This window comes from Salmo salar, chromosome ssa04 (assembly GCF_905237065.1).
Source record: "Salmo salar chromosome ssa04, Ssal_v3.1, whole genome shotgun sequence".
Classification (NCBI taxonomy): Eukaryota; Metazoa; Chordata; class Actinopteri; order Salmoniformes; family Salmonidae; genus Salmo; species Salmo salar.
This window is the reverse complement of record NC_059445.1, coordinates 23,576,154-23,589,152: the sequence shown is the minus strand read 5'-3', so window position 1 is coordinate 23,589,152 and position 12,999 is coordinate 23,576,154.

The following is a 12,999-nucleotide window of genomic DNA, read 5'->3' as shown; positions in this document are numbered from 1 at the left end:
GAGACGTACTGTGAAGTACTGTGCACTGTGTACTAAAACTAATCATCATGGGAAATAGTGCAGTATTAAAACACAATCTGAGAGCTTTTTTTGATAAAAACCCACCCATCCATCTCTTTGATTCCATGAAGACCTTTAATCCAGAGCTCAGGGCTCTTACATAAACATGCCAGTACTCGCTCTCCCTCTCTCTGATAAGCGTCTCATCACCTTATCACACACACTCGCGCACACACACGCATGCATGCACACACGTGCGGTCGCATGCACACACTCGCACGGGCAAGCACACACACACACACCCACGTGCGGGTGCACGCACCCACATACACACACACACACACACACACACACACACACACTAATCCCAGTGAAAGGATACTGCAGTTATTTATTGTGTAGTGGGATTATCACTGTAATGTGAATTGGCAATATAGGTCCTTCTGGCATAGTACTACAAAATATTGCAAGTTATTCCTGACATTTAATCCTAGTAAAAATTCCCTGTCCTAGGTCAGTTAGGATCACCACTTTATTTTAAGAATGTGAAATGTCAGAATAATAGTACAGAAAATGATTTATTTCATCACATTCCCAGTGGGTCAGATGTTTACATACACTCAATTAGTATTTGGTAGCATTGCCTTTAAATTATTTTACTTGGGTCAAATGTTTCGGGTAGCCTTCCACAAGCTTCCCACAATAAGTTGGGTGAATTTTGGCCCATTTCTCCTGACAAAGCTGGTGTAACTGAGTCAGGTTTGTAGGCCTTCTTGCTCACACACGCTTTTTTAGTTCTGCCCACAAATATTCTATGGGATTGAGGTCAGGGCTTTGTGATGGCCACTCCAATGCCTTGACTTTGTTGTTCTTAAGCCATTTTGCCACAACTCTAGAAGTATGCTTGGGGTCATTGTCCATTTGGAAGACCCATTTGTGACCAAGCTTTAACTTCCTGACTGATGTCTTGAGATGTTGCTTCAATATATGCACATAATTTTCCTCCCTCATGATGCCATTTATTTTGTGAAGTGCACCAGTCCCTCCTGCAGCAAAGCACCTCAACAGCATGATGCTGCCACCCCCGTGCTTCACGGTTGGGATGGTGTTCTTCGGCTTGCAAGCATCCCCCTTTTTCCTTCAAACATAACGATGGTCATTATGGCCAAACAGTTCTATTTTTGTTTCATCAGACCAGAGGACATTTCTTCAAAATGTCTGATCTTTGTCCCCATGTGCAGTTGCAAACTGTAGTCTGGCTTTTTTATGGCGGTTTTGGAGCAGTGGCTTCTTCCTTGATGCGCGGCCTTTCAGGTTATGTCGATATAGGACTCGTTTTACTATGGATATAGATACTTTTGTACCTGTTTCCTCCAGCATCTTCACAAGGTACTTTGCTGTTGTTCTGGGATTGATTTGCACTTTTCGCATCAAAGTACATTCATCTCTAGGAGACAGAACATGTCTCCTTCCTGAGGCTGTATGACAGCTGCGTGGTCCCATGGTGTTTATACTTGCATACTATTGTTGGTACAGATGAACGTGGTACATTCAGGCGTTCGGAAATTGCTCCCAAGGACAAACCAGACCTATGGAGGTCTACAATTTTTGGCTGATTCCTTTTGATTTTCCCATGATGTCAAGCAAAGAGGCACTGAGTTTGAAAGTAGGCCTTGAAATACATCCACAGGTACACCTCCAATTGACTCAAATGATGTCAATTAGCCTAGCAGAAGCTTCTAAAGCCATGACATAATTTTCTGGAATTTCCAAGCTGTTTAAAGGCACAGTGAACTTAGTGTATGTAAACTTCTGACCCACTGGAATTGTGATACAGTGAATTAGAAGTGAAATAACCTGTCTGTAAATTTTTGGGGAAAAATGACTTGTGGCATACGCAAAGTAAATGTCCTAACTGAATTGCCAAAACTATAGTTTGTTAACAAGAAATTTGTGGAGTGGTTGAAAAAGGAGTTTTAATGACTCCAACCTAAGTGTATGTAAACTTCCAACTTCAACTGTACACTGCACAGGAGTTTGATGGCACCTTAATTGGGGACGACAGGCTCGTGGTAATGGCTGGAGCGGAATCAGTGAAATGGTATCAAATACACCAAACAAATGGTTTCCATGTGTTTGATGCCATCCCATTTGCTCCGTTCCAGCTATTTGTATTAGCCGTCCTCCCCTCAGCAGCCTCCACTGATACATTGACTACACTAAATATTAGGTACACCTACCGAATACTGAGTTGAACCCTTTAAAAGGCCACAATAAAATGTGCCGTTTTTTCACATCACACAATGCCACAGATGTCTCAAGTATTGAGGGAGCATGTAATTGGCATGCTGACTGCAGGAATGTCCACTAGGGGTGTTGCCAGAGAATTCAATGTTCCTTTCGCTACCAAAAGCCACCTTAAAGGTAATTTTATGGAATTTGGCCTCACAGAGGCTGGTGCATGGCGTTGTGTGGGCGAGCGGTTTGTTGACATCCGCAATCATCACCTCATGTTTCAACATGATAATGCATAGCCCCATTTCGCAAGGATCTGTACACAATTCCTGGAAGCTGAAAAAGTCTCAGTTATTCCATGGCCTGCATATACTCACCAGATATGTCACCATTGAGCATGTTTGTGATGCTCTGGATTGATGTGTAAGAGTGTTACAGTTCCCGCCAATATTCAGCAACTTTGCATAGCCATTGAAGAGGAGTGGGACAACATTGCCTGACCAACTCTATGTGAATGAGATGTTGCGCCGCATGAGGCAAATGGTAGACACATCAGATACTGACTGTTTTTCTGATCCATGCCCCTACTTTTTTTTGTACACTATATACACAAAACCCCATAAAATGTGTGGATTCTGCTATTTCAACCACACCCGTTGCTAACAGGTGTTACCATCCAGCACACAGCCATGCAATCTCCATAGACAAACATTGGCAGTGGAATGGCCTTACTGAAGAGCTTAGTGACTTTCAACATGGCACCGTCACACAATGCCACCTTTCCAACAAGTCACTTCGTCAAATTTCTGCCCTGCTAGAGCTGCCCCTGTCAACTGTAAGTGCTGTTATTGTGATGTGGAAATGTCTAGGAGCAACAACGGCTCAGCTGCGAAGTGGTAGGCCAAACAAGCTCACAGAACAGGACCATCGAGTGCTGAAGAGCCTAGCGTGTAAAACACCTCTGTCCTCGGTTACAACATTCGCTACCAAGTTCCAAACTGCCACTGCAACCAACGTCAGCGCAATCATGATATGGGTTTCCATGGCCGAGCAGCCACACACAAGCCTAAGATCACCATGCGCAATGCCAAGCATCGGCTGGAGTGGTGTAAAGCTCACCGCAATTGGACTCTGGAACAGTGGAAACGTTCTCTGGAGTGATGAATCACGCTTTACCATCTGGCAGTCCGACGGATGAATCTGGGTTTGGCGGATATCAGGACAACGCTGTCTGCCCCAATGATAGTTCCAACTGTAAAGTTTGGTGAAGGAGGAATAATGGTCTGGGGCTGTTGTTCATGGTTCGGGCTAGGCCCCTTAGTTCCTGTGAAGGGAAATCTTAACGCTACAGGATACAATGACATTCTAGATGATTCTGTGCTTCCAACTTTGTGGCAACAGTTTGTAGAAGGCCCTTTCCTGTTTCAGCATGACAATACCCCCGTGCATAAACTGAGATCCATACAGAAATGGTTTGTCGAGATCTGTGTGGAAGAACTGGCCTTTGGGATGAATTGGAACACTGACTGCGAGCCAGACCTAATCGCCCAACATCAGTGCCCGACCTCACTAATACTCTTATAGCTGAATGGAAGCAAGTCCCCGCAACAATGTTCCAACATCTAGTTGAAAGCCTTCCCAGAAGAGTGGAAGCTGTTATAGCAGCAAACGGGGGGACCAACTCCATATAAATGCCCATGATTTTGGAATGAGATACTCAATGAGCAGTATAGATATGAAGGTTCTTTCTCCATCTTCCTCACATTCCTTTCTCTCTGACTCTCTCTCTCTCTGACTCTCTCTCTCTCTGACTCTCTCTCTCTCCATATGAATGTACAGTAATGCTTTAAAAAAAAGTATTAAAATGTGCGTATATTTGCCAAAACTTAACAGCGGTAAAAACGTTATTTTCAAGGTTATTAAAAATAAAAATAAATACATTGTTTACCTCAATTATAGTGAATATTTTAGGTTCAGCTACTGCAATGCATAGTCAGAAATGTTCAGGTTTATGTTGTGCAGCTTTGATGGGTGCAAAGTTCAATCACATGTACAAAAAAATACCTGTTTTATCTCCATGGAATAGTGTTTACTGGCTTTTTAAGGCGGTGTGCATATTGCAATGTTTAGATTAATTTATAGATGCTCACTCACACCACAATCAAACTACAGCATTTTGGATAATATTTGTATTTTCTCATAATTGTCATTTAGTACCAATCAATTTATTTTCATACACAGACACTTGACGTAAAACTCATGCTAGCTTGCATATTCATGAATGTACCAAAGTATATAAATTGTGCAAATAATTGTTAAAACTGCCATTTTTCAATTACAGAATGCCTCTAGTCTATTTGCCTATTCTGGCTACTGTGTGAGTATGCATTGATTGAATAAAGGTGTTTGCTGTCCAATGCTTGTGATTTAACACTATCTTCAATCCCTACTTTAAACATTTGCACCATTTTTCAGGGTGTTCACTGTTCAAGAAATGACAGCAACATGGGTGATGTTTCTCCAAACTGCCCCAAATGACATATCTGAGAGTTCCGTTTGGACTGTGAAGAACTACTAGTTTTTGAGATCTGTTTCGAGAAGCTCTTAAGTGCAAAGGCAAGGCTACTGTATTTCAACACCAGTCTATAGATAATCATTGCTCACGCTATTGTGGCCCTCAACAAGCTCTCCCCTATAATCATTGCTCACGCTATAGTGGCCCTCCAACAAGCTCTCCCCTACACTAATACACCACTAGAGAGTGTCAGTGTGTCATCCATGACTACAGCCTGATGTCGGGTATGCTTCTATCTCTCCATCTGGAGACAGATTGGCATTGCTGCACAGGAAAGGGAAAGGGAAAGGAGGGATACCTAGTCAGTTGTACAATGGAATGCATTCAACTGAAATGTGTCATCAGTGGTCTCATCAAGTTCTTCTGACTGTGTGGATGAACGATGAATGTGTCTCAGTGGTTTTCAAAAAGTAACTTTTCCTCCGTAACAACTGTTGGATGAAGGGACTGAAAATAAGAAACTCACGTACAGTGTGTGTGTGTGTATGTGTTCGTGTGTGTGCCTGTTTATGTGCATGCTGTTTGTCTCTGTGTGTGCGCATGTCTGCAAACTCATGTGTACAAATGTTCCTGCAATAATTCAGTAAACCGGCGGTGCTATCTGGACGTCCGCGCAGTCGTCACCACTTATTGACCTCCTGTCAGGCTGAGCATACCTCAGACAGGAAAAGACAGCTGGGAAAACAGAGGAGTCTCATCTGGCTCTGAAACACCTCTACAGGGTCATTTCCATGTGTCAATGTAATTTACTTTCTTTACACCTCTGGAAGAAATAGTGCCCTGGAGAAACAGTTTCACGTACAAATAGTGCCCCAGAGAAACTGTCATGGACAAATAGTGCCCTGGAGATATGGATGGTGTTAACAGATACACTACCGTTCAAAAGTTTGGGGACACTTAGAAATGTCCTTGTTTTGAAAGAAAAGCACGTTTTTATGTCCATTAAAATAACATCAAATTGATCAGAAATATAGTGTAGACATTGTTAATGTAAATGACTATTGTAGCTGGAAACGCCAGATTTTTTATGGAATATCTACATAGGCGTACCGAGATCCATTATCAGCAACCATTACTCCGATGTTCCAATGGCACGATGTGTTAGCTAATGAAAGTTTATCAGTTTAAAAGGCTAATTGATCATTAGAAAACCGTTTTGCAATTATGTTAGCACAGCTGAAAACTGTTGTTCTAATTAAAGAAGCAATAAAACTGGCCTTCTTTAGACTAGTTGAGTATCTGGGGCATCAACATTTGTGGGTTCAATTACAGGCTCAAAATGGCCAGAAACAAAGAACTTTCTTCTGAAAGTTGTCAGTCTATTCTTGTTCTGAGAAATTAAGGCTATTCCATGCGAGAAATTGCCAAGAAACTGAAGATCTCATACGACACTGTGTACTACTCCCTTCACAGAAGAGAGCAAACCGTCTCTAACCAAAATAGAAAGAGGAGTGGGAGGCCCCGGTGCACAACTGAGCAAGAGGACAGGTACATTAGAGTGTCTAGTTCGATAAACAGATGCCTCACAAGTCCTCAACTGGCAGCTTCATGAAATAGTACCCGTAAAACACCAGTCTCAACGTAAACTGTGAAGAGGCGACTCTGGGATGCTGGCCTTCTAGGCAGAGTTGCAAAGAAAAAGTCATATCTCAGACTGGCCAATAAAAAGAAAAGATTAAAATGGGCAAAAGAACACAGACACTGGACAGAGGACCAACACTTTGGATGTTACGTTTATATTTTTGTTCAGTATAACAACAGACTTTCAGCACACTTATAGGGAAAGGGAATTCAACACACTTAGACAAAGAAATTGATAATATGATTATTGTGGCTGCTGTTTTGTTAGACTTCAGTGCAGCTTTTGACATTATCAATCATAATCTGCTGCTGGAAAAACGTATGTGTTATGCAGTGGCGATTTTAGCATGACAATCTTGGTGGGGCAAAAATATAAAAAAATTGTGGGATGCATGCCAGCAAAGCCACTACACAACACAACACTAAATATCACATTAGCTGCACTATAACGGTGACAAACGGTGCCCACAAACTGCTAGGGCCTACATAAAGCTGTCCCAACAGCAAAGCTTGCTTTTCAGCACCATGGAGTGAATCGTTACCACTGCTACACCTGGCTATCAGCGGAGTCTGGCAACGAAACAGTTAATTCAGGCTCATTTACTGCCTTTTTAAAAAACATATGGTATAGTGCCACAAAGAGGGACATATGCTAATTACAATTGGCCTAGAAGAGAGCAGCACGTCTGGCCCTTCGATGTACACGGAGAGCCAACATTGATAATATGCATGTCAATCTCTCCTGGAAAAAATTTGAAAAAAGATTGACTGCATCAGTGCTTGTCTTTGTGAGAGGTATAGACATGTTGAAATCACCGAGCTGTCTGTTTAAGCGACTAACGCACAGCTCAGACACCCATACATGCCCAAGACATGCCAAATCATCAAAATCAAATCAAATGTATTTATATAGCCCTTCTTACATCAGCTGATATATCAAAGTGCTGTACAGAAACCCAGCCTAAAACACCAAACAGCAAGCAATGCAGGTGTAGAAGCACGGTGGCTAGGAAAAACTCCCTATAAAGGCCAAAACCTAGGAAGAAACCTAGAGAGGAACCAGGCTATGAGGGGTGGTCAGTCCTCTTCTGGCTGTGCCGGGTGGAGATTATAACAGAACATGGCCAAGATGTTCAAATGTTTATAAATGACCAGCATGGTCAAATAATAATAATCACAGTAGTCGAGGGTGCAACAAGTCAGCACCTCAAGAGTAAATGTCAGTTGGCTTTTCATAGCCGATCATTGAGAGTAACTCTACCGCTCCTGCTGTCTCTAGAGAGTTGAAAACAGCAGGTCTGGGACAGGTAGCACGTCCGGTGAACAGGTCAGGGTTCCATAGCCGCAGGCAGAAGAGTTGAAACTGGAGCAGCAGCACGGCCAGGTGGACTGGGAACAGCAAGGAGTCATCATGTCAGGTAGTCCTGAGGCATGGTCCTAGGGCTCAGGTCCTCCGAGAGAGAAAGAAAGAAAGAAAGAAAGAAAGAGAGAATTAGAGAGAGCATACTTAAATTCACACAGGACACGGGATAAGACAGGAGAAATACTCCAGATATAACAGACTGACCCTAGCCCCCCGACACATAAACTACTGCAGCATAAATACTGGAGGCTGAGACAGGAGGGGTCAGGAGACACTGTGGCCCCATCCGATGATACCCCCAGACAGGGCCAAACAGGAAGGATATAACCCCACCCACTTTGCCAAAGCACAGCCCCCACACCACTAGAGGGATATCTCAACCACCAACTTACCATCCTGAGACAAGGCCGAGTATAGCCCACAAAGATCTCCGCCACGGCACAACCCAAGGGGGGGCGCCAACCCAGACAGGAAGACCACGTCAGTGACTCAACCCACTCAAGTGACGCACCCCTCCTAGGGACGGCATGGAAGAACACCAATAAGCCAGTGACTCAGCCCCTGTAATAGGGTTAGAGGCAGAGAATCCCAGTGGAGAGAGGGGAACCAGCCAGGCAGAGACAGCAAGGGTGGTTCGTTGCTCCAGAGCCTTTCTGTTCACCTTCACACTCCTGGGCCAGACTCCACTCAATCATAGGACCCACTGAAGAGATGTCTTCAGTAAAGACTTAAAGGTTGAGACCGAGTCTGCATCTCTCACATGGGTAGGCAGACTATTTCATAAAAATGGAGTTCTATAGGAGAAAGCCCTGCCTCCAGCTGTTTGAACATAATGCCACCAGAACAGACTACGGGAAATGCACAGTACTACAAAGTAGAGCCATGACTACATCATGTAACTCAGTCAAGCAGTAAAATCAGATTTAAAAAACTGATAACACGACACCTTATGGAACAGTGCGGACTATGAAGAGACACACAATGGCACACACAGCATTCTCAAACACATGCTAACACACCTGCCACTGGCACTGAGTAAAGCCTGTCTATGTATGCTGATGACTGAACACTGTACACACACACATTTTAATAACGTTATTTTGCTGTATTATTGATTTTGTATTGTAGATATGTTATGGTAGAGTTTCGTGTAATAATGTGTTGTGTTATGAATCGTTTTATTGTATGTAATTGTGATTGGACCCCAGGAAGAGTAGCTGCTGCCTTGGCAACAGCTAATGAGGATCCAGAATAAATACAAATTCAAACGTGAATTAGTACCTAAGCTACTGTACATACATGGAATTGTTTGTTTGTGTGTGTGTGCATGCATGCATGTCTTGCAAACCTTCAGTTTGTTAGAGGTCAGTCCCGATGGTCAGGAAAACCGAGAAATGCAGCCATTGCTCAGCAACCTATTAGAGGAGCCTTCAGAGGTTAAAGAAGACCCGGTGTAAGAGATAAAAAGAGAGAACGAGAGGGGGAGAGAGAGAGGGAGAGAGAGCCAGGGGTTGTGGAAGGGGGTTCATTTCCAATCAGCAAGATCGCTGTACATGCTGAACAGAGTTGAGTCTGAACATTTCACACACTAGAATCTAAGCCGGGCCTAACCTGGAGAAGAGGTAACAGTCGTGATTGCCGTGAATCCTTGAATTTGTCAAAACGTTCTCGCTGTACTCCTCATCCTCATTGTTCACTCCCTCATATACTTCAGCCATACTAAAGACCTCTGCTGGAGAAAACAGCTGCTCAATGCTTTCTGAGTCACAAGTGCGGGCATCCACATTGACTACAGTGCAGGAAGTGATGTTGAAAAGGGTCCCATTGTTTGTAGCAGCTTCCTGCGAGTTGGAACGTTTGGCCCTGGTTGAGGTAAACCTCCCAAATCGCACTTCTGAAACTGCTTGTGCCTCATACTTTTTGCTTGAGCCACGAAACACAGTTTGGCACTTCTCTGTCCTCAAAAGCCTCATGGCAACCATCATCAGGAAGTGGAGGGATTTTAACCGGAAGTCACCGTTGTAGACATTGACATTCCCCCCGAGTCTCCACTCAATCGTTGAAAGTCTTTCGGAAATCCTCTCCCCCATGTCCATAAGCCACCAATGCAGCCGTCTGTTCCTTGACACTTCCTGGGATTAACTTTGTACACTGCTTTGCCTCCCATGCCGCATGATATGCCATACTGGCATTCAGCTCTGCTTTCAATAGACCCCCTTCTTTAGCATCTGCTTTAGACATTGAATATACTGGTCATCCACTGCATTAGGAGCCATGTCCATTTTCTTTACCACAGCAGTAACCTAAAGAATAAAGTAAAAATATTATTTCAACCCAGAGAAACTGGCAAACGACCCATGTGGGACCCAACTTTTCAATACAACAATCTAATTTAGCAATTTTGTGCCATCTGACCTTTTATCAATATTTTCCATGACCTGTTGATTTTCAGAAAAAAATATAACTTCTTAGCCTTGTATACATTTTTTATCTTAATAATTGAAACTGTTTATAATCGGGAATTGGCCTATATGGCGAGGGCCAAATTGAAATGTTTCTCACTGAAGAAATATGAGACGCCTATGCATAGCCATTGGTAAAACTGAAATGGAACACTTTGGAGATTATGAGGAAATGATCAGAACAAAGGTGAGGACACAACAGTCAACCTGACACAATACAGAATACAACATTTTACTGAGGAAAGATTTTGGGACTTTCAGTGCCACATATCACCGATAAGAATTACACTTCAATCCAAACTCTGCATAGCTTGTCCCACTTGTGATGAAGTGATAACTAAAACTTACCCTGCAGCAAGGAGGACCAATGTTAACACCATCATTCTCTGAACTCACATGTTCTTGTTTCCTTTGTAGAGCAGTGAATGTAAATCTTAGTGGGGCAAACAAAACAAAAAGTGGGATGCGTGCCAGCAAAGCCACAACACAACACTAAACAATACATTAATTGCACTATAACGGTGACACATGGTGCCCACAAATGTTAGGGCCTACTGTACATAAAGCTGTCTCACCAGCATTCCAAACACCTTACCACTGCTATACCTGGCTATCAGGGAAGCCTTGTCTGGCAGCGAAACAGTTCATTCAAACTCATTTAGTGCCCTTTAAAAAAATATAGCCGATATGGCTGACTTGCTTAAACAAATGTGGTTTCTATTGACAATTGAGATGTACAAACTATGGCATAAGGGGACGACAAGCGGATAAGAGGCAATCCGTAATTTCGATTAAGACATTAATGAGTGAGCTAGGATGGACGTAGTCAAAATAACTATTTGTTCAGCACTTTTGAAATGTACAGCAACAGAATTCAGTGTTCTCTTACAGTGTTCTCCCTGCACACGAAGTCAGAACCGTAGGATAAATAAAGGGGGCATATAAGCAGACAATTAAAGCTCTTACAATATCCGATGATTATATTTCTCAAAAACAGGTTATAGGCTACATGTGCACCACCAAGTCAGAACAGTCGGCGACATTAAGAGGTGAAAATATAACTAATTATTAGGGTGAGGTACTAGACAACATACACTTAGTATTACCTTCTTAGCTACAGTATACATATCCCCCTGGCATATTACATAATTTATGCAACAGCATACAAGACATTTTTGGACTCACCTTGTTGTGCTGTGCTCACTTGAACAGGAAGGTCATCAAACTTTGTCATCAAAGTCTGGCCTTCTCTGGATTTAAGGTGCTTTCAAGACAACTGGGAACTAGAAGGAAAAAAATGGTTGAATCATGATGACGTCAATGATCTTCAGGTTGTAGCTCTAGAAAGAGGCCCAAGTTCCGGATTTACAATTCCAAGTTGGTTGAAAGTTCAAAACGTATTTTCCCAGTCGTAGCTCGTTTTTCCCGAGTTCCCAGTTGTCTTGAATTCACTAAAGTCAGATTTTGTAGGTCCGAGTTAACAGTTGTTTTGAGAGCGGGACAAGTCATGCTTCATTGACGGTTTATAATTTTAAATTAGGAAAAGAGACCCTTAATCTTAGACTTGGTACAACACAGCCACTCCACTGAATAGCAGGCTAACGATTTATTTGCAAGGCTTGCAGTTAGCCACTGATTCCTTCCAAACCACTCATTGTTGAATTTGCGATTTCCAACTTGTTGTGAAATGTTTATGTCCAATGGCTGATGAGCATCGATACGTTTTATCTACAATTTCATTATTTCTCGAAATATGACAATGATTAAAAAGGATTTGCCGATAGATTGTCGACTTGATTTATGAGGATGACTGCTATTATTAGAAAAAAAGGGGTGAAAAGTTGAAACCATCAATTCAAATCACATCTAATTTTATTAGTCACATACGCTGAACACAACAGGTGCAGACCTTACAGTGAAATTCTTACTTATGAGCCCCTAACCAACAATGCAGTTTTTAAAAAAAGTATATATATACGCGAGTAAGAATAAGAAATAAAAGTAACAACTAAAGAAAATTCTCAGAACAGTCTAAGTTAAGTCAGTTATACAATTAAAGAAACTTCTTAGAACAGTGTAAGTTACGTCAGTTATACCAGGACCTCTGCGTATTGATATTTGCACCACAGTTGTAAGGCAGGCTTGACCTCAACTCTTCTTTGCAGAAACCCCCATGTGCTTCAATGAGACAACACTCAAATGAATTGTTCTTCAATTCTGGTCCAGGGGACACAGTGTGTGCAGGTTTTAGTTCCAGTCCAGTACTAAAACATCTGATTCAACTAATCAAGGGCTTTATGATCGGTTGATGAGTTGTATCCAGTGAGCTGGAGCTGGGCTGGAACAAAAGCCTGCACAACATGCAGGTTCCAGGATAAGGATGAAATATTAGCCAAAACATGTGTGGCTCCAGCTGTGATTGAGTCAGTGCAAACACCTTGTAACTAAGACCTAAAGGCTAGTGCTACAGGTGATTTTGAGCATGGCTTGAGCTTGGAGAAAGGGCACTCTCTGTCCACATCCCTCATAGGTATGACAGTCATTTCCCCTCACACATATTACACAACCTAAATAATACGAGGTCATACTGTTTGTCTGGACTGTCAGGTTATGAGCCTTACATCATTAATTCAATGTACATACTTATCACCCCACTGTATGTAAAGTTGTCTACAGCTAGAAAAGCTTGCTACTTTTAATTATCTAATACATTTAATAAATCAATCACTCCTTCCCACCCCATCTCAATGCATATATACCAAAGGTGTCCTATCCAACACTCA